Source organism: Herpailurus yagouaroundi, unplaced genomic scaffold, assembly GCF_014898765.1.
Source record: "Herpailurus yagouaroundi ecotype Mexico unplaced genomic scaffold, PumYag 185, whole genome shotgun sequence".
Taxonomy (NCBI): Eukaryota; Metazoa; Chordata; class Mammalia; order Carnivora; family Felidae; genus Herpailurus; species Herpailurus yagouaroundi.
In genome coordinates, this window is record NW_024412416.1 from 24107926 (window position 1) to 24129049 (window position 21124).

Sequence of the window (21124 nt, forward strand, 5' to 3'; positions counted from 1 at the left end):
TTTTTTTTTCATCAAACTTTTTATGTTGGCATAACTGATTATTTTGATGTAATAGTTAAACCTAGGGTTTTGTCGTTATATCTTGTTAGTAAGCAACACTTAATGAAACTGAAATAGAAGTGTTCTTCTCTTACGGCCATCTTCCATTAGGATCATCAGACACTGCACAATAAGCTTTCGGGAAAGCAGGGATAATGTATATGTGGGTACTCTGATAATGGGTTTTGTTTTTTGGAAAGGTTTCTATGAAACACTATGAAATTTACAGAGCACATTTGTAGTATTTCTTTGTGCCTTTATCTTTTATTTTTTAACCCTGAATGGATAATATATATTAGCACTAAGTAGTTACACGAGAAATGTTCAAAGAATGAAATAAGGTTAAATGACATGAAAATAATTTGGAATATAAGATTGGTACTCAAAATCTAGTAGAATGATTGAAGAAGTAAAATTATAGTTTCATCATTTTCCTACAGTAAATATACCTGTTTTTTGTAGTTTGGAGATATTTAGCATTAGGATCATAGGAATTGTTTTTCATGAAATATCACTAAAATGCTAGAAGATGATATCCATTTGTCCTGATGAATGGCTTTGTGATAACCTGTTGTTTATTTTCATTTGCAATCTCTCCCTCTGTACTATCCTAGGTGGTGAACAAGTATACAAGAGGATCATAGATACCTTCCTGCAGTGGTTCCATCCACAGCATCGCCAAATTGATGTTATTTCCCTCTTTTTGAAGCTCATTGCATCATTGTATCTCAAAGGGCACAAGTTATAAATATAAATATAGATATAAATGTAAATATATAGATATAAATTTAAATATAAATATATAAATATAAATATAAACATAAATCTCCCCAGGAATAGAAGTGGTCTGCTTTTTGGCAAGTAATGGCCAAGAATGTTAAGTACTTCTTTCTTCTCTGACTATATCTTGAGCTTTTCTCTATTGTTATTTACTTCATTGATTTTTTTTTCTCTATGTTTTACTTTACAAGTGGGAATGAGATTTGCATGTGGTAAATGTAATTAATGCAACCCCATGGACACCTTGGTCATACCATAGATTATAACCAGGCTATCTCACAAGCTGAGTACTTCCCATGTACCAGTTTGGATACCATTTGTAAAATGCGTTGTTCGTCATTTGAATCATGAGCCCTCAGTTGTTAGAGTGGTTGGTCCAAAACAGTAGCCTCTTAAAACATTTGTGTTACATGCAAATAGATATTCTGTAGTTTTAGTTTTTATTCAACCTAGTAGATCTCACTCTAGAACACGATCAGAGCCTGACCATAGTTGACCTCTTCCTTAGTACCCAAATTTAAGACTTGGATGCTGTAACAACTCTGGTTGTTTAAGGTAGAACCAGACTCTTTAACTGACATTTTTAGCCTTGGCAATGCCATCCTGTAGAACACATGGTTCTATGATTTTATTGGTATCACTGGAATTTTGAAATTGGAGTAAAGAACTCAAGGCAACCAAGATATTTCACTTTTATTCACATTATCCTGACTTTTATTTGTTTTCTGTTTAATCTAAATAGGCTTAATACAGATGGCTGTGTTTATTGGAAGTTTTAATTGACTACTTCTAAAACATAAACTGTATTGTAATCAGGGAACTACTATCTGCATTGCCCAACTTGTCTTAGTAGACAGGTTTGACACATAGCACACTGAAATAGGGCCAATAATAGGATTATTAAACAGTTTAAAGCAAAATTTGGTCATTCATCCTTCATCTTTCATTCCTACTTCCTAGGTGTAACAAGCATTAATCAGTTATGCTACAGTTAATATTTCTAAGCTCATACAGTTTATGCGCAATTTATTTTACAAATAAGACATTATGGTTTTTGCAGCTATATTTTTTGTTAAATATACTGTGGATGTATTTCTAACCCAATAAATGTAGTTTCTCTACAGACTTTTCATTTGATGGAAAGTACATATCCTAATGGGTTTATCCATTTTTCCATCTTGGGAAATTCAGATTAAATATTATATTCATATATATATGTATATAATATTTTAATACATAACATTTTATGCATATATATTATGCACTTGGGATCCTAATTCTGTAAGATAGATTTCTAGTTGTGGCATTGTTGGATCATCAGTTCTGCATACTTGTGATTTCAGTAGGTATTATGAAATTGCCCTTGAAATGTTTTCTAGGTCAGAACACAGCTGTGGTGTATTGGTAGTGATAATTTTCACGAAAAACTTACGCTAGATAGATATTATCAATTCTTTAAATTTTTAATCAATCTAATTAGGTGAAAGTCATATTTTTAACATAAGCCTAATTTAAACAGTAAGTGGCCATGGGTTAAAAAAAGACAAATAGTGATGAATTACTTAAGACAAAAAACAATGGTAGTACACATTTCTTCCAATCACAAGAGTCCTCCTATTTTTTAGTTAGAAACCAATGATCTTTTCTAAGTATAATGCTTCTTGGAAGTTTATGAATACCTTATTCCAGTTTTTTTTACGTTTTATTTTTGAAATAATTTTATATTTAGAATTGTAAGAATCTTACAGAGGTGTCCCCCATGTACTCTTACTGAGACTTTTTCTACATTGTTTGTTCTTTCTCTTCTTTACTGCTCTCCTCCTTTGTCTATTTTTCCCTCTTTATTCTCTTTTCTCTGTCTCCACAATCCCATATTGTTTTTATTTTATTCATTTTTTGGGGGAGACATAGAGTGCGAGAGTTTGAGTGGCGAAGGGGCAGAGAGGGAGGAAAATACCAAATCTGAAGCAGGCTCCAGGCTCTGAGTTGTCAGCAAAGAGCCCAACGTGGGACTCGAACTCAGGAACCACCAGATGATGACCTGAGCCAAAGTCGGATGTTTAACCGACTGAGCCATGAGGCACTCCTTTATTAAATATTTTTGAGTAAGGTAGAGATATTATGTCTCTTTAACCCAAATGCCTCAGCATTCACTCTCTGAGAACCTGAAAATCCTCTTATTAATTTTGGTGCAATTTTTTGAATCATGAAATTTGTTAGTAGTATAAACGTACTACATTAATAACAGTCTATCATTAAGTTCACCAGGCTAATACTGTTCTTTATGGCAATTTCTTTCATCCTTCAGGACCTGGGAAAAAAAGATCTTGTATTGTGTTCAAGCGTCATGTTTGTCTAGTCTTATTTAATCTGGAGCAGTTTCTCATTAATTTTTGTCCTTTAATGATGATTGTATTTTTGAAAAAGTATTGGATAATAGTTTTTTAAAACATCCCTAAAATTTTGATTTGTTTTGTTTCATCCTGAATAGGTTTAGGTTATGCATTTTTGACAAGAATAACTGATGTGTGTCTTCCTCTTATCAACTGGAAAATGATATCACTTTATCCTATTATTGGTGACATTAATTTTACTTGGTTTAATTGATGTCCACTATCTTTTTTAAAGTTAACATTCCTTTGTAATTAATAGTTTTTCTGTGGGAAGATCATTTGAGAGTATAAATTTCCTATTTGTCATCAAACTTTTAAATTAGTAATTTTAGTAGTTACAGGTGATTCTTAACAGTATCACTGGTGATTTTCCAAAATCTCTGTTCTTGGTTATGCATATTAGTTGGTAGTTAGGAGGAATTTATGTATCATGGTTTGTGAGAAATATTTATTAAACTATTTACTGAAAATACTTAGCAAAAAAAAAATGAGATGGTGATGGACAGAAAAAAGTAGGGGAAGGGTTAATTGAAGGGTTTAATGAAGTTTATGTCTAAACTATGGAGTAAACTGTGGATGGCACATAGAGCTCTTTCATACATGGTTTATGGAATGCATTCACATGGCAGAGGGAAAAAAGCATGTTTTGAGTCATGAGTTCCAGCTAGAGAATGTGACAGTGCCATTATTATTATTGGGAAGGTGTTCAACAATTTTTTTGAACTGACTGTGAGGCATAGCAGTAGAGTCCAGGATCAGATGCACTTGCTACTCTATTTAGGTGGTAAATCAATAGTGTTCCTGTTTTGTTTGTCATTGCTTTGTTTCTATAACCCTTTAGAGATCTGAGATTGATGGCAAATGACTGTATTTAAGGTGCTTTCTAAAGATGAACACTCGGCCTTCTGAACTTTTATTCATGTTTCAACTTTCACTGTTCTTCCAGCCTTCTATGGTAATCCCTGTATAGGTGATATAGACTGCTGCAGTGGTTATGTTGGCTAAAACCTATCCCTAAATTCTGTTCTATGTTCTCTGTAACCAGGGATCTTTAAGACATCTACTACTCACAGTCACAAATTTTATGCTAGTTAAGTAAGGTTTCCAGTATAAAGACATTTTAAGTTTTCAGAAATGATTTGGCTGAATTGATGAAATGTTTTTAGTCATCTGAATGTGATTGTCAGAGGTACAGGCCATCTGATACGAATAGAACTGTCCTACAAATTTATAAATTATAAACTAATGCAGTGTATTTACAGGGGCTATATCTAAGGCTTTGGATCAAGATGGTGATCTGAATACTCCTGGCCTCTGTATCCAACTTTGCATTTAGTCTTTAATGACAAGTTCATTAGCAGAGGCTCAGCAAATATTATCATTAAGTATATAATGGAGAAAGTGGAAGTAGGCCAAAATTACTGATTGTAATCAAATGGAATATTAATTAAATGAATGTGCAAATAAATAGGTAAAAAGTAATCAGTGAAGAAACTTTCCAGGTGAAGGAGAAAAAAAAATAAGTAGGAAGCCAGGGACCAGGGAAAGTCTGTTATTATGTTAATATAGTTTCTTTCATACATAACATAATAAGGGTATCTTGGAAATTTTGGCATTTTCCTGGCTAAAACACTTTCCTCTTTTTTATGAGGCCACATGTATCAAATTATTGTTTTTATATTTTTATTAAGACAGTTTTATTACCAGGTTCAAAAATTGAGCCTCAAAATTTTATAATCTCCATGATGTGAAGGGAGTTTTTAAAATATAAATGGAGATCACAACAGGAGAGCCTGTTACTATTTATTCTCTGTGATGATGATAGAAACTGTGCTGCCAAAACCTTTTTCATACAGGAAGAAGTGTAGAGAAGTCCAAAAGAGAACTCAGCGTTTCAAATGTCAAATCTAAATGGAATCAATATGTCCTTATCCCGGAGAATACGTAAAGGAAAAACATAGCTGTATCTTTTTCATGAAGAAAGGCATTTTCAAAGTGTAGCAGTCCATGAAGTTGAAGTGAGAATGCAGATGACAGTAAACACATGGCTGAGCCCAAAACACTGACTTCCCCTTTAAAAAAAGGCCCGGGGGGGCGCCTGGGTGGCGCAGTCGGTTAAGCGTCCGACTTCAGCCAGGTCACGATCTCGCGGTCTGTGAGTTCGAGCCCCGCGTCGGGCTCTGGGCTGATGGCTCAGAGCCTGGAGCCTGTTTCCGATTCTGTGTCTCCCTCTCTCTCTCTGCCCCTCCCCCGTTCATGCTCTGTCTCTCTCTGTCCCAAAAAAATAAATAAACGTTGAAAAAAACATTAAAAAAAAAAAAAAAGGCCCAGGAATTATAGTGAAGTCTCTGTAATCAGGTGAAGCTTCTTCCTCCCAGAGAGAGCAGTGTGAGGTAGACTAAGAAAAAAGTTAAGGAGAAGATTATAGCCTCCTATCTCTTCCTATATTAAGAGTTTTACTACTCTGGTAAATAATTTGCACAAAAATCCAGGCCTGTAGCTATTCTGATAATTGGTTTAATAGGCGAGCACATTAGGTTAGTTCCGAGGCAAAACTATGCAACTGATTTAAAATACCAGCTTTGTATTTATTTGACAGTTTCAGATAATTCTGTAGTATGTTGTTCTACATAGTTAATCATATTAGATCATATAACAACTATATTATCTTTAATTTTACCACAAAATAAATTCAAAAATTGGTATATCCTTCATATTCAAGAATTATAGACCCTAAAAAGTCTTTCCTCCCACAATTTCTCATTCAACATTTTCCAAGGTAGAGTGTTTTAATTTAGTGTTTGGGGCAAGAATTATTGCCCTGTTCAATGACTGTATTTTATTCATTACTAACATGACAACTACTTTTTTTTTTTAATTTCAATTTTTGGCTTCTACCATTATTAAATTTTCTATATTTTTATATATTCAAACAAGTTAGATAAGATAAGGGTTACTGGATAAAGTATTAATAAGGTAGCAAGAGAGGAAGTAAGAAGGCAAGTTACATGGTTATTTAATATTCATATGATAGGTGTACTAGGTTGATGGCATAGAATTATTGAGATGCAATGGGATTTAGGATGTATTCTGAAAGTATTGTCCTATTTGATAAAGTATTGAATGATACTGGGGGAGACAAGAAGATTCATATAGGATATATGATCAGGACCTCAACAATTGACTAATGGTGATACCATTTACTATGTTGGGCAAAATTGAGTTTCTCAAAATGCATAAGAGAGATCTGTTTTGCCTGTTTTATATTTATATTAAACTTAAGGGTTAACATTTTTGTATAGAAATATGACTCGGGGACAGGAGCCAAAGTGGGGATTTAGATATTACTTTGGATGAATCAGTACAAGACTTACGTATGGACATGTGAAATCATGAGATCTAGAGATGGCATATATTTGGGAGTAAGAATATATTCACCTTAGGATTGTCTCTTGGATGCTTTAGAATTTAGATATGAGTAAATGAGAATCCATTGTCAACATTGTCAAGAGTAGCTAGCGTCTTTGAGTAAACACTAAAGGATTTTGTTGTACGTGAAGGGAAATGAATGCATTTCAAAAAATAATGGGGTAGCAGTTGGCTTTCACATGACATTGAAATGCACAGTTAATTTTGGAAATAAAGAGAATGTCATTGATTTTAAATAAAAACGCTATATGGTGGGGGATGGTTGGTAGTACTTTTAATCAAAGGAGCACTGTAAGTCCATAATGCACCTTGTAATATTGTTACCAGTGTCAACCTGACACATACACATGCTGATATCTTGTGAGTCGCTTGCATGAATCATAATAAAATAAAGATGCATCTCAATTGCATAGTTTCAAATCCTCTTCAGTATTCCATATTGTATGCATACAGGATACAATGGCTGTCTTCATTACAACTCCTCAGTTTTTCAGTAATAACCTTTGTGCAACTTTATCCTTTGAGTTTCCACTTGCATTGTGTTGATCTTTTCCTACATCCATTGGCCACAGTAGACTATCTCATTAAAGCAAGATTCCTCACTAGTTCCAGAGATCTTGGCATTTGTGAGGTGTTGAACAAAGACTGCTGAAGAAAGGAACAGGTAAGGGGCCAAGTAAAGAAAAATTTACAACCTAATGGTGGACAGATGAAAGGAGCATGAGGAAAGGATGGTGCTGGGAATCAAGTGAGCAAAGCAAGACAGAATGTACAGAAGGTAGAATTTTGAAGAATGGAGCTATTAGGACAAGGTCAAACTGTCCTGAAGGTACATTTTAGATACTAGTTCTATAGGATACTAAATAATATCACTAATGTCAAGGAGAAGATAAGAATGTGGACAGTGATTTTTTTTTTTTTAAGTTTGTTTATATTGAGAGAAAGCGAGAGCATGAGCATGAGCTGGGAAGGGGCAGAGAGAGGGAGAAAGAGAATCCAAAGCAGGCTCCACAGTGCCAGAGCAGAGCCTGATGTGGGGCTCAAACCCATGAACTGTGCAATCATAACCTGAGCTGAAATCAACGGTTGGATACTTAATGGACTGAGCCGCCCAGGCGCCCCATGGGTACTCTTTCTTAATGGAGTCTGGGATAGTTCCAGAAATTTATTAAGCATTGTCATTCCCTAATGTTTTAGAAAGGAGTCTGGAAATTTTTGTCTAACCAGTCTAAGTTAGAACCATTTAATTTATAACACGCTTTATTCCTCCAACATTTCACTTGACAAAATTTGTTTTATTTCTGCATCTTAATAGACTAGAAATAATGAGCTCCTTTTGACAGGGATATTTTCCTATTCATATTGACTTTCCATTACAGAGCCTAGTATATAGCAGATAGGTAATTTTATTTTGTAATTGTGTTGACTAGTTTCTTGTTTAGTGTGTGGATGAGTGAGTTTTTGATGAATTAGTCAATCACTTAAAAGGCTAGGAAAGTAAAATTTAAGAGACCCAGTACAAGGTAGCTCCTGTATGATGTTTTTTGGGGGTGTTTTGTCCATGACTGAGGAAATCATAGATTCTAAGGACTCTGCTATGTTGGAATTTGCAAATGTAGATTTTAGTATAGAGAAATTGAATATCTGCTGGATTAGATTTTTTATGATAAAAAAATGGTGTTGAGTTATAAATTCCCATTGATAATTGTGAAGGAGTAGAATGCAAACCTTGTTCTCTTTCCTGCTGATATGGCATGTAGCATTGGTGTCCTTTTTTTCTACAGTGTTCCCTCATACAAAAAAATAAATAACCCAAATAGGAAGCTTTACAGATAGAATGAATATATTTTTTTAGTATTTATCTTTTTTAAAAAATTTTTAATGTTTATTTTTGACAGAGAGAGTGAGAGACAGAACATGATCGGGGGAGGGGCAGAGAGAGAGGGAGATACAGAACCCAAAGCAGGCTCCAGGCTCTGAGCTGGCTTAAACTCACAGACCACGAGATCATGACCTGAGCCGAAGTCAGACACTCAACTGACTGAGCCACCCAGGCTCCCCAACACTTCTCTGTTGTGGACAGGTCAATGATAAGACATTAAATTGTAGCATGTAGTCACTTACTAATGGCATTTAATATTAAAAGGAACAATATTGTACAATTTATATGGCTGACATCAGTGAGACAATTCAGTGTCCTTATAATACTATATTAATATTGCTGTTTTTGAATTTTAACTTTTGAAAATTATTCTTTTGTGTATCTATATGCCATTCTACCATGCTAAATATGGTTATTTCCCAAAAGTATGATAGTTATAATCATCTCTGTGACCGAGTGCACTTGTTTAGTATTGAGATTCAGGCGTGTTGGAGAAAAGTTTACTGACTAATGATGTATCAGGTTATGTATTTGTTTCTAATGATAGTCCAGGAGAGACAGTGAAGAAAACAAGAAACTAATTGTATGTGAGCTTTTCTTGTTCTTAGTTTTGGAAAGTCTAGAAGAGTAAGAACACTCTCCTTTGTTGAGACCATAAAAAGGTGAAAACTGCCCTTTCAACAGGAGTTGACTAAGTTGTCATAGTGTGTTGATTTCTAGAAAGACAATGAAACAAATAGGATCTGTACTCCTTGCTTTCCTTCTGGCTTTTAGTCAGCTGTTCCAAGTAAGGTTAAGACATCTTCTGACTCATTACCCTTAGACTTCATACCTTCAATAACTTTAGAAAAGGTACTGCTATTAATTCAATTTGGAGTAGTTGTAGATCCAACCAATTCCTTGTTAAATTGTGTCACTGTATCATGGTTTCCTTCATAATATTGTATGTACATTGTCATTCCCTAACTAATGGTTTAGAAATCACTTTTTTTTTAAGTAATCTCTACAGTCAACATGGGGCTAGAACTCATGACTGTGAGATCATGATCCTGAGCCATAGGCTTGAACAACTGACTCAGCCAGGTGCCCCAAGTCTAGAAATCTTTGGCTCAACCTGGACCCCACCTTCATACCTCCTTTCTGTTACTGGAGAATGAGCATCTGAATGCATCTATTAATAAAATGGTAAATTTGGGATAAGATCATTGTTGAATGACACCCAGATCTGAAGTGTCTCAGGATGGTCAGTACGCCTTAATGTAAATAGCTGCATTCATTGAATCCTATTTGCTTTGGCTCCCTACTTCAAACTCTTAAATGTGTTTATATCCTTATCAATGTACATACCAGTTTCGATTCATTTTATGCCTTGTGTTGTGTCTTTTTGCCCCCACAAAAAATACCCAATATAAGATATATATATATATTTATATCAATTATATATATATTTATATCAATTATATACATTTATATCAATTATATATATATATATATATATATATATATATATATATATTGAGCTCCTACTTGACAGGGATTTTTTCTATTATCTTGTCTTATGCTGCAATGTCTGAAAGTAAGGATTTCATTAAAACTTGTGAAATAAACATGTATAAAAGGATGAGTCATAAATGAGGTCATAAATGATGAGAGAACGAATATAACAATAATGGAGTGATAGTGTGATTCAGATAGACAAATGATGTTATTTGAGTATTTTGGGAATCTCTCCTGTTTGACAATGTTGAAAGAGAAGAACATAAAATTTGATGATTTTCTTTTCCTGAGACGTAGACATGTAGATACTAACTCTGAGAGTAAAGTGGTTTGCACATCTTCCTCAACTTACATTGGGGTTATGTCCTGATAAACATATTGTAAGTTGAAAATGTCATCAGTTTAGGGGTGCCTGGGTGGCTCAGTCAGTTGAGCATCTGACTTCAACTCTGGTCATGATATCATGGTCCGTGGGTTCAACCCCCATATTGGAGGGCTCTGTTTTGACAGCTCAGAGCCTGGAGCCTGCTTCAGATTTTGTCTCCCTCTCCCTCTCCCTCTCTGCACCACCACCCTGCTCGCACTCTGTCTCTCTCAGAAATAAATAAATGTTTTAAAAAAGGGTCATGAGTTGGAAATGCATTTAATAAACCCAACATACCAAACATTATAGCTTAGTCTATCGTATTTTAAATATGTTCAGAACATTTACATTAGCCTACAATTGGGAGAAATCTAACACGAAGCTTATTTTATAATAAAAATGTTGAATACGTCATGTAATTTATTGATTACTGAAAGTGAAAAGCAGAGTGGTTGTATGGGCATAGAGTGGTTATAAGTTCATCACCCGTTTGCACTAATTACCGCCTGGCTGCCTGGGAGCTGCTACTTACTGTCTCTACCTAGCATCACAAGAGAGTATCATGCTGTATATCACTAGCCTGGGAAAAGGCCAAAATTCAAAATTTGAGCTTCAGTTCTACTGCATATGTACCTTTTTTAGACCAACATAAAATTTTAAAAAATCATAAGTTGAACCATTATAAGATAGGGACTGTCTGTATTTTCAAATAATGGGTAAAACCCATTAAAATGTCTAAATTTGGGAAATTCAAATAGGATTGTTCTTGCAGACTCCCTTCTAAGTATATGTTCCTTGTGAATGTTTTATAATTCTCATTTAGCCATGGCACTTGGCTAACGCTTTAATTTTTTCAGGGAAGGGAGGGGACCACCATTGATACCACTTTGGGCCTATCTTCAGGTTTATTGTGATGCAAGGGAAATGCTCTCTTTGTTCCCTGTGGAAATATAAGGGCTCAATTGTGTCATTTGCTGTGACTTTTGTTTGATGCTGCTTAAAAACTACTTTATTCCTAAAATTTTTTTAATTGAGATATAACTGACATACATAGTTATAATATCTGTAAAGTGATATTTAAAGATGATTTAATATATATATTATATACACACAAATGTATATGTGTATATACACACATAGTTTTCTAATTGAAATAATTACAGTTACATGTTTTAAATTATATAATTATAATATTTTTTCTATATCCATCTTATGTATACACACACCTCATTTTTCCTTACTGAGTCATTTGGGTTTTTTTGTTTTTGAGTCATTTGTTAATGGACATGTGGATTCTTTCCATACATTGGCTATTATGTGTAATGCTGCTGTGAACATTTGTGTACAGCTGCCTTGTCAAGGTAATTTTATTTCCTTTGGATATATACTTAGAAGTGGGATTGCTGGTTGGTCTGGTATTTCCATTTTAGTCTCTTGAGAAACCTACATACTGTTTTCCATAGTGGGTATATCAATTTACATTTCTATTAATAGTGTACAAGGGTTTCCCTTTCTCTACATTGTCAACAGCATTTATCTCATGTCTTGTTTACAATAGACATCCTAACAATTGTGAGGTAATATCACACTGTGGTTTTGATTTGCATTTCCCTCATGATTTGTGATGTTAAACACTTTCTTATGTACCTGTTAGACATTTGTATCTCTTTGGAATACAGGTCCTTGCCCATTTTTAAATTGGGTTATGTTTTTTGTTTGTTTTGTTATTTAGTTACAGGAGTTCCTTTTATATTTTGGCTATTAACCTCTTATCAGATACGTGGTTTTCTTTTTTTTTTTTTTTATCATTTATATATTTATTTAAATGCATTTATATAAATAATTTTAAATGTATTGTTAATAAAATTCAACAAATAACAAAGTATTTATCTAATTACTTTGCTTTCTATTTAGCTTTCTTTTTTTTTTTTTATATATGAAATTTATTGTCAAATTGGTTTCCATACAACACCCAGTGCTCATCCCAAAAGGTGCCCTCCTCAATACCCATCACCCACCCTCTTCTCCCTCCCACCCCCCATCAACCCTCAGTTTGTTCTCAGTTCTCAACAGTCTCTTATGCTTTGGATCTCTCCCACTCTAACCTCTTTTTTTTTTTTTTTCCCTTCCCCTCCCCCATGGGTTCCTGTTAAGTTTCTCAGGATCCACATAAGAGTGAAACCATATGGTATCTGTCTTTCTCTGTATGGCTTATTTCACTTAGCATCACACTCTCCAGTTCCATCCACGTTGCTACAAAAGGCCATATTTCATTTTTTCTCATTGCCACGTAGTATTCCATAGTGTATATAAACCACAATTTCTTTATCCATTCATCAGTTGATGGACATTTAGGCTCTTTCCATAATTTGGCTATTGTTGAGAGTGCTGCTATGAACATTGGGGTACAAGTGCCCCTATGCATCAGTACTCCTGTGTCCCTTGGATAAACTCCTAGCAGTGCTATTGCTGGGTCATAGGGTAGGTCTATTTTAATTTTCTGAGGAACCTCCACACTGCTTTCCAGAGTGGCTGCACCAATTTACGTGGTTTTCAAATATTTTTCTCCCATTATATAGGTTGTCTTTTCATTTTTCTGATGGCCTCCTTTGCTGAGCAGAAGCTGTTTAGTGTGATGTATCCTCACTTATTTATTTTTGCTTTTGGTGTCTCATCCAAAAAGTTATTGCCACGATCAGTGTCAAAGAGTTTATTCCTATGGAGTTTTATGATTTCAGGTCTTACATTCAAGTCTTTAGTACATTTTGAATTGCTTTTTTTGTGTATGGTGTAAGATAGGGATCTAATTTTATTTCATTTTATTATTTTTTACATGTGGCTGTCCATGGTTTCCAACACCATTTATTGAATAGACTATCTTTTCCCTGTTGTGTATTCTTGGCTTCTTTGTTGAAAATTAATTGACCAAAGATGCATGGTTTTGTGTCTGGTCTCTGTATATTGTTCTATTTTTTTATGTTTATTTATTTATTATGAGAGAGAGCACAAGTGAGATAGGGGCAGAGAGATAAGAAAGATAGAATCCCAAGAAGGCTTCATTCTGTCAGCGCAGGGACTGATGTGGAGCTCAAACTCACAAACTGTGAGATCATGACCTGAACCAAAACCAAGAGTGGGATGCTTTACTGACTGAGCTACCCAGGCACCCCTGTATATTGTTCTCTTGATCTCTGTGTCTGTTTTTATGTTAACACTGTCCTGTTTTGATTATTATAGCTTTGCAATATAGTTTAAAATTAGGAAGTGTGATACCTCTGGCTTTGTTGTTTATCAAGATGCCTTTGGCTATCCAAAATCTTTTCTGGTTTCATAAAAATTTCATAATTTCCCTACTTTTGTGAAACATTCAATTGGTGTTATTATAGAGATTGCATTTAATCTGTGGATTGATTTGAGTGTATGGACATTTTAACTATTCTTCCAATCCATGAAAACAGAGTATCTTCTCATTTATTTGTTTCATTTTCATTTTCTTTCATTAATGTTGTGCAGTTTTCAGTGAGGAGATTTTCACCTTGTTTCAATTTATTTCCAAGTATTTTATTATTTTTGATGCTATTGTAAATTAGATGATTAATTTCTCCTTTTTAACTTTTTTAAAGTTTATTTATTTATTTTGAGAGAGAGAGAGTGTGAGCAGGGGAGAGGCAGAGAGAGAGAGAGAGAGAGAGAGAGCAAGGATCCCAAGCGGGCTCTGCACTGCCAGCACAGAGCCTGATGTGGGGATTGAACTCAAACCACAAGATCACAACCTGAGCAGAAACCAAGAGTTGGACACTTAACTGTCTGAACCTCCCAGGTATCTAATTTCTCCTTTTGATAGTTTATTGTCAGTATATAGAAACAGGACTGATTCCTGTATATTGATTTTTGTATCCTGCAATTTTACTGAAATTGTTTACTAGTTTTAAAGGTTTTTTGTTGGATTCTTTGCAATTTTTTATATATAATATCATGTCATCTGCAAATAGTGACAGTTTTCCTTTTTCTTTCTGATCTGTATTCCTTTTATTTATTTTTCTTACTTAATTGCATTGTCTGGGATTTCTAGTACTGTGCTGAATAAAAGTGGCAAGAGTGGCATTTTTGTCTTTCTTAGAGGAAAAGCTTTCTGCTTTTTACTATTGAGTATGATGTTAGCTGTGGGTGTGCCATACATGGCTTTTTTTAAATATTGTAATATATTTCCTGTAAACCCACTTTTGTGAGAGTTTTTATCATGAAGAGATGATGATTTTTTTTTCAAATGCTTTTCTGCATCTGAGCTGATTCTATGACTTCTTTCTTTCATTTTGTTTTTATGGTATATTTATTGATTTGCAGATGCTGAACCATACTTGCATCCTTGGAATAAATCTCATTTGATCATGGTCTGTGATCTTTGTAATGTTTTGTTGAATTTGGTTTGCTGATACTTTGTTGAAAAGTTTTACATCTGTATCCATCAGGGATATCAGACTGTAATTTTCTTGTGTGTCCTTGTGTAGTTTTGGTATCAGGGTAATGCTGGCCTCATAAAATGAGTTTGGGAGTGTTCCCTTCTCTAGGTTTTGGAAGATTTTAAGAAGGGTTGATATTAGTTCTTACTCAAATGTTTGGTAGAATTTACTAGTGAAGCCATCTGGTCCTGGACTTTTCTTTGTTGGGATGTTTTTGACTACTGATTGAGACTCCTTATGAGTAATTAATCTGTTCAGATGTTTTCTTTTTCCATGATTCAGTCTTGAAGTTTTATGTTTTTTAGAACTTTGTCTATTTCTTCTAGATTATCCAGTTTGTTGGCATACATTGTTTATAATACTCTTATGATTCTTTGTATTTCTGTGTCTCAGCCATTATGTCTCTTCTTTTATAATTTTATTTATTTGAGTCTGCCTTTTTCTTGGAAAGTCTAGTGGAAGGTTTTTTCTGTTCTGGTTATCTTTCACAAAAACTTGCTCTAAGTTTCACTGGCATTTTCTATTGTCTTTAGTCTCTATGAATTTCTGCTCTGATCTTTTTTATTTCTTTCCTTTTATTAACTTTTGGCCTAGTTTGTTCTTTTCCTTGTTCCTTGAAGTGTAAAGTTTGTTTATTTGAAATCATTTTTTTTCTGATTGTAGGTGTTTACCACAATAAATTACCCTCTTAACACTGCTTTTGCTGCATACTTAAGTTTTTTTATGTTGTATTTCCATTTTAGTTTGTCTCAGGATATTTCTTTATTTCTCTTTTGATTTTTTTCTTTTGTTTTTTTGGATATATTTGTAAATTTTACAGTTTGCTTGTAATTGATTTCTAGTTTAATACCATTGTGCTAAGAAAAGCTGTTTAATAGGAGCTCAATCTTCTTAATTATTAAGACTTGTTTTGCAGTCTAATATCTGTCTCATAGAACAATTTGTATTCTTCTGTTTTTGAATAGAATGTTCTGTGTATATCTGTTAAGTATATCTTGTCTAATACATAGTTGAAGTTCAGTGTTTCCTTATTGATTTTCCATCTGAATGATCTAATCATTGTTCAAAGTGTGTTATTGAAGTTCCCTGCTATTTATTGTATTGTGTATTTTCCTTTGGATCTGTCAATATTTATATATTTAGGTGTTAATGTTGGTTGTATAAGTATTGACAATTGTCATATCCTCTTAATGAGTTGATCCCTTTATCCTTATATAATGACTTTCTATGTCTCTTCTTACAAACTTTGGCTTGAAATATGTATTTTTCTAATATAAGTATAGCTACCCCTTCATTATTTTGGTTTTTATTTGCAGGGAATATCTCTTTCCATTCATTCATTTTCATTCTGTGTGTGTCTTTAAAGCTTACTTGAATCTCTTCTAGGCAATATATAGTTGGGTCTCGTTTGTTTATTTAATTTTATTTTTAATTAAAAAATCAGTTAAGCCACTTTGTCTTTTGATTGGACATATTAATCCATTTGCATTTAATGTACTTATTGAGGGGTGAGTGTGAGCATCGCACTGGGCTCTGTGCTGACAGCTCAGAGCCTAGAGACTGCTTCAGATTTTGTGTCTCCCTCTCTCTCTGTCCCTCCCCAACTCGTGCTCTGTCTCTCTCTCTCAAAAATAAATTAAAATTATTAAAAAAAACCACAAAAGGTTAATTTTCTTATTGATAGGTTTGGACTTAATGGTGCCAATTTGTTTTCTAAATTGTTGTTTTGTAATGCCTTTGTTTCATTTCTCCTCTCTTAATCTATTATTTTGTAATGTTATAATTTTTTATAGCAGCATGCTTTGACACCTTTCTTTTTATCTTACGTGTATCTAGTATAGACTTGTCCTTTGTGGTTACCATGAGGATTACATAAAATGTCTTTTATGTACAGCAGTCTATTTTAAGGTAATAACTTTAAATGTATACCAATGTGCCCCTAACACAACATATTACGTTTTTGATGTCACAGTTGGCATCTTTTTTACATTGTCTATCCATCAACAAATTATTGTTATTATAGTTGTTTAAGTGTTTCTTTTAATCTTTATTGTATAAGTGATTTACGCATTACTATTACAACCTTAGACTATTCTCAATTTATATTTTCATGTTTACTAGTAATTTTTATACTTTAATATGGTTTCTTATGATTAATTAATATCCTTTTGGTTTCAGCCTGAAGAACACCCTTGAACTTTTATTATAGGGCTGTTCTGGTGGTGATAAACTCTTTGATCTTTTGTTTTCCTGAAAAGTTCTTAATCTCTTTTAATTCTGAGGTCTGAGGAACTACTTTGCTGGGCAGAGTATTCTTGCTTTTTTTTTTTTTTTTAAGCAGTTTGAATATATCCTTATACTCTCTCTTGTCAGTAAGGTTTCTGTTGAAAGATTTATTGATAGTCTTATGGAGGTTGCCTTGTATGTAACAAGTTCCTTTCCCTTGCTGCTTTTAAGATTTTATTCCTAGTCTTTGAAAATGTAATTAGAATGTGTTTTTTATGAATCTTTTTGGGTTTCTCTTATGTAGTATTTTCTGGAATTTGTGGATCTGGATATCTGTTTCTTTCCCCATTTTAGGGAAGTTTTCAAGCATTATTTCTTTGAAAAAGCCTTCTGATCCTTGTTTCTATCTCTTCTTTTTCTGAGACATCTATAATGTGTATTATTGGTCACATTGCTTGTGTTTCCTAAGTCTGTTAAGCTATCTTCACTTTTTCAATAATTTTCTACTCTGACCGGATAAATTACCGTTTCCTCAATTTTGCTAATTTTTCTTTCACTTGTTTTAGTCTACTTTTAGACCCTTCTATATGTAGTTTTTTAGTTTAGTTATTGTATTCTTTAGCTTTGTGAATTTAGTTTGCTACTTTTTTGTTTACAGTTTTTGAGGTATACCTACATACAATGTTACATTAGTTTTAGATGTACAACAGAGTGATTTGACAATGCTGTACATTATGTAGTGCTCACTACACGAAGTGTAGTTAACCATCTATCACCATACAAAATTATTGCAAGATTATTGACTATATATTTCCTATGCTGTACTTTTACTAGTGACTTATTTTATAACTGAATATTTGTACCTTTTAATCTCTTTAACCTGTTTAGCTCATCCCCCAACCCTCTCCTCTGGCAATCATCAGTTCTCTGTATTTATGAGACTATTTCTGTCTATGTGTGTGGGGTGTGTGTGTATGTGTGTTCATTTCTTTTGCTTTTTGGATCACACATATAAATGAAATCATATGGTATTTTTCTTCGTTTGATTTATTTCACTTATAATACCCTCTAGGTACATCTGTGTTGTTGTGAATGGCTAGATTTCATTCTTTTTTACAACTGAGTAACATTCTATTGTATATGCATGACACATCATCGTTATCCATTAATCTGCTTGATACATTAAAGAAAAAAAAAATTAGGGGCCTCTGGCTGGCTCAGTCAGTAGAGAGTGAGACTACTGATCTCAGGTTGTAGGTGCAAACCACACATTAGGTGTAGAGATTACTTAAGAATAAAATCTTTTAAAAATTTTTACTATCTCTGTTGAAATTTTCACTTTGTTTATGCATTGCTCTCCTGACCTTGGTGAATATGTCTGTGATCATTATTTTGAACTCTCTTATCAGATAAATAACTTACCTTTTAATTAGATTTGTTACCATTAATTAGATTTATTAGACAGAATGGTCTCTTCTAGATGAACCTCATTGATCAATTCAGCCTAAGTTCCTAGTTATCTTTCAAAGCTTTGTGATGTCCAAGCCTTCTTTGTGGCTCTCATTAGTTGTGGATGTAGCAAGACTCATCAGTGTCTGTACCAAAGGGGAGGATCACAATCAGCACCTAATTACAGGCTGATTAGAACCTTGCATCTTAGGCAGCAGGTGGGAAACTATATAGTTAAACAACTTCCAGAGGTTAGCCTGTGATATGGACTTTTTTGTCTGTTCCCTTGGATGTGGGCCTGGATATATGGCCATTGGAGTGTGCTTCTAAACCATTAAAAACTACTTTGCAAAGTCCTGTGGAACTTGTGAATGCAAGCCCTCTTGGCTGTTAGAGCCAGGTGATCTTACGGCCGGTCCCTCAGGTGACTGCTACAAAAACTGGGGCACCAGATATCTGTAGAAAGTTCTTCCAGGGATATAATGGTAATTTGGTTTTATTATTGGAGTGGGATAAAGGGAGAAGGTGTAAGATGTGTCCACCCACTTCCTTGTCCTCTGTGGAAGATTTCAGCCAGATCCTAGATGTTTGCCAGATTAGAAGCCTGGCCCTCAGGCAGCAACTTTTATAGTATTCAGATAAACCTCTTATGGGAAAGCTAGGGAAATGGGCAATTTTATTTTCTCCTTATGAACTGATATCTGATGGGATAGCCTCTTAGAAATTGCTTATTTGTTTGCTACAGGCCTGTGGGACTTGTGAATGGAAACCCTTTTAGCTATGGAGTCAGACTGACCCTCAGTTCACAGCTATGAAAGCTCACTAGACTAGTGAGAGGAGGCAGTGGTGTCTACTTCCCAGTCTGTGGGAAAGATGATGGCCAACCCCTAGAGCATACTAAATTAGATGACTGGCCTTTAGGCAGCAACTTTCAAATAATGCAGGGAAGTCTTTTTTCAGAGAAAAACTGTGAGATGGGCAATTTCGCCTGTTTTCTCCTGGGCTGATTCCTGGATTGATAGCCCTGATGAATGCTTGCATGCCTGGTAAGAATTACTTCTTTGTTTGCTATACTCTTGTGAGGTTTTTGGATGCAAGCTTCCTTGGCTTTTAGAGCTAGGGGTTTTGTAAACCCAACCCTCTCTCTGGTGGGAGTCTTAAAAGTTGGGGTGCTAGATATAAGGTTCAAGCCCTTTGCTATTCAGGAAGAAGCTAGAAGTTGGGGGTTGCTTAATGATTGATTGTTATCCTTGGGGTTTGTTTATGGTGACTGTGTGTCTCCGCCTGTACTACCTGTTTCCGTGTGGCGAGTTTCTCATTTGTCCAACGTGTAGGAGTAGCTAGCTAGTTTCTAGATCTCTTTCAGAGGAAATTGCCCAATATATAGCTATACATTCAGTCTGTCTGAGAAAGGAGATAAGCTCAGGAGTCTCCTGAGTCACAATCTTGACTGGTTCTCAATAGTTTGAATTGTGCTTCTCAGTCAACATTTTTGCCTTTGCTCTAACATTATTTTTTTCCAAATTCAAACTATTTTCTTCAATAGTATTTTTAATAACGCAGGTTTATTTGACCTTGGTAAAATGCCTTACTTTAATGACAGTAAAAATATTTACTTCTGCCAGATCTTTTCCTCAGGTGTGAAATCATTATTCAGGAGTTGTATTTTAGTTCTTTGTGGACTTAGTCTTTCATATAAGGATTGCTTAACTTTAAAACAACTAAATTAAGAACATATAATAGTGGAATATCAGAGAAAATTTCATTAGCTACACAAATACATATGTCCTTCACTGTTTTTTTTTCTTTAAATATATTTTAGTTTATTGATTTCCAATTTTTATTATGGTTATTAAACATATTCTCTATTAGTTGAATGATTTTTGAGACTTGGTTTTTGGCCTAATATGTGGTTGATCTTGGTAAATTTGAACAAAGTACAGTTGTTCTAAAATCCTTGGCTATAGTGTTTTATAAATGTCCATTAGGAGAGGGTTGGTGGTGTTCACATCTTCCATGACTGATATTTTATCTTGTACTATAAATTACTGAAAGAGTTGAAGTTAAATTCATCAGTTATGATTGTGAATTTGTGTTCTACTTCATTTCTTTTGGTTTCATTTCACATAATTTGAAACTTTTATTAGTCACAAACATTCATGATTATTAATGTATTCCTTATAATTTGACCCTCTTATATTATAAAATGTCTCTATCTCTGGTAACATAGTCTTGAAATTTATCTGAAATCAATATAGCCACTCTAGCCTTATTATGCTTCCTGTTTGTATGGAAATCTTATCTTTTTTTTTTTTTTTTTAGCTTGTATGTTTATATGTAAAGCTTTGTCATTTTAGATGGCATATAGTTGGTATATGTTTTAAGCTTTAGCAGTTGGATTAGTTATTAAATTTACATTTAATTTTTGAAACAATAGATTAATATCTACCATTTTTATCATTTATTTTTAAGTCTGAACTCTCCTGCATTGTCTCTCTCCTGTTTGTTTTTGTTGTTGTTGTTGTTGTTCTTTTGTTTCCTCTTTCCTACATTCTTTGGTTGTTTGAATTTCTTTTTCAGAATTCCATCTTCTTTTACCTTTTTA

The 21124-nt window shown here is 34.0% G+C and overlaps 1 long non-coding RNA gene across 1 annotated transcript in view; it reads left to right on the top strand.

Moving 5' to 3' along the window:
- LOC121042533 (uncharacterized) overlaps positions 1–21124 on the top strand; it is a 51935-nt gene that overhangs the window by 18485 nt on the left and 12326 nt on the right. Inside the window, exon 4 of the long non-coding RNA XR_005796276.1 lies at positions 654–807. This is a non-coding gene — a long non-coding RNA (uncharacterized LOC121042533). The remainder of the gene's footprint in view (positions 1–653; positions 808–21124) is intronic.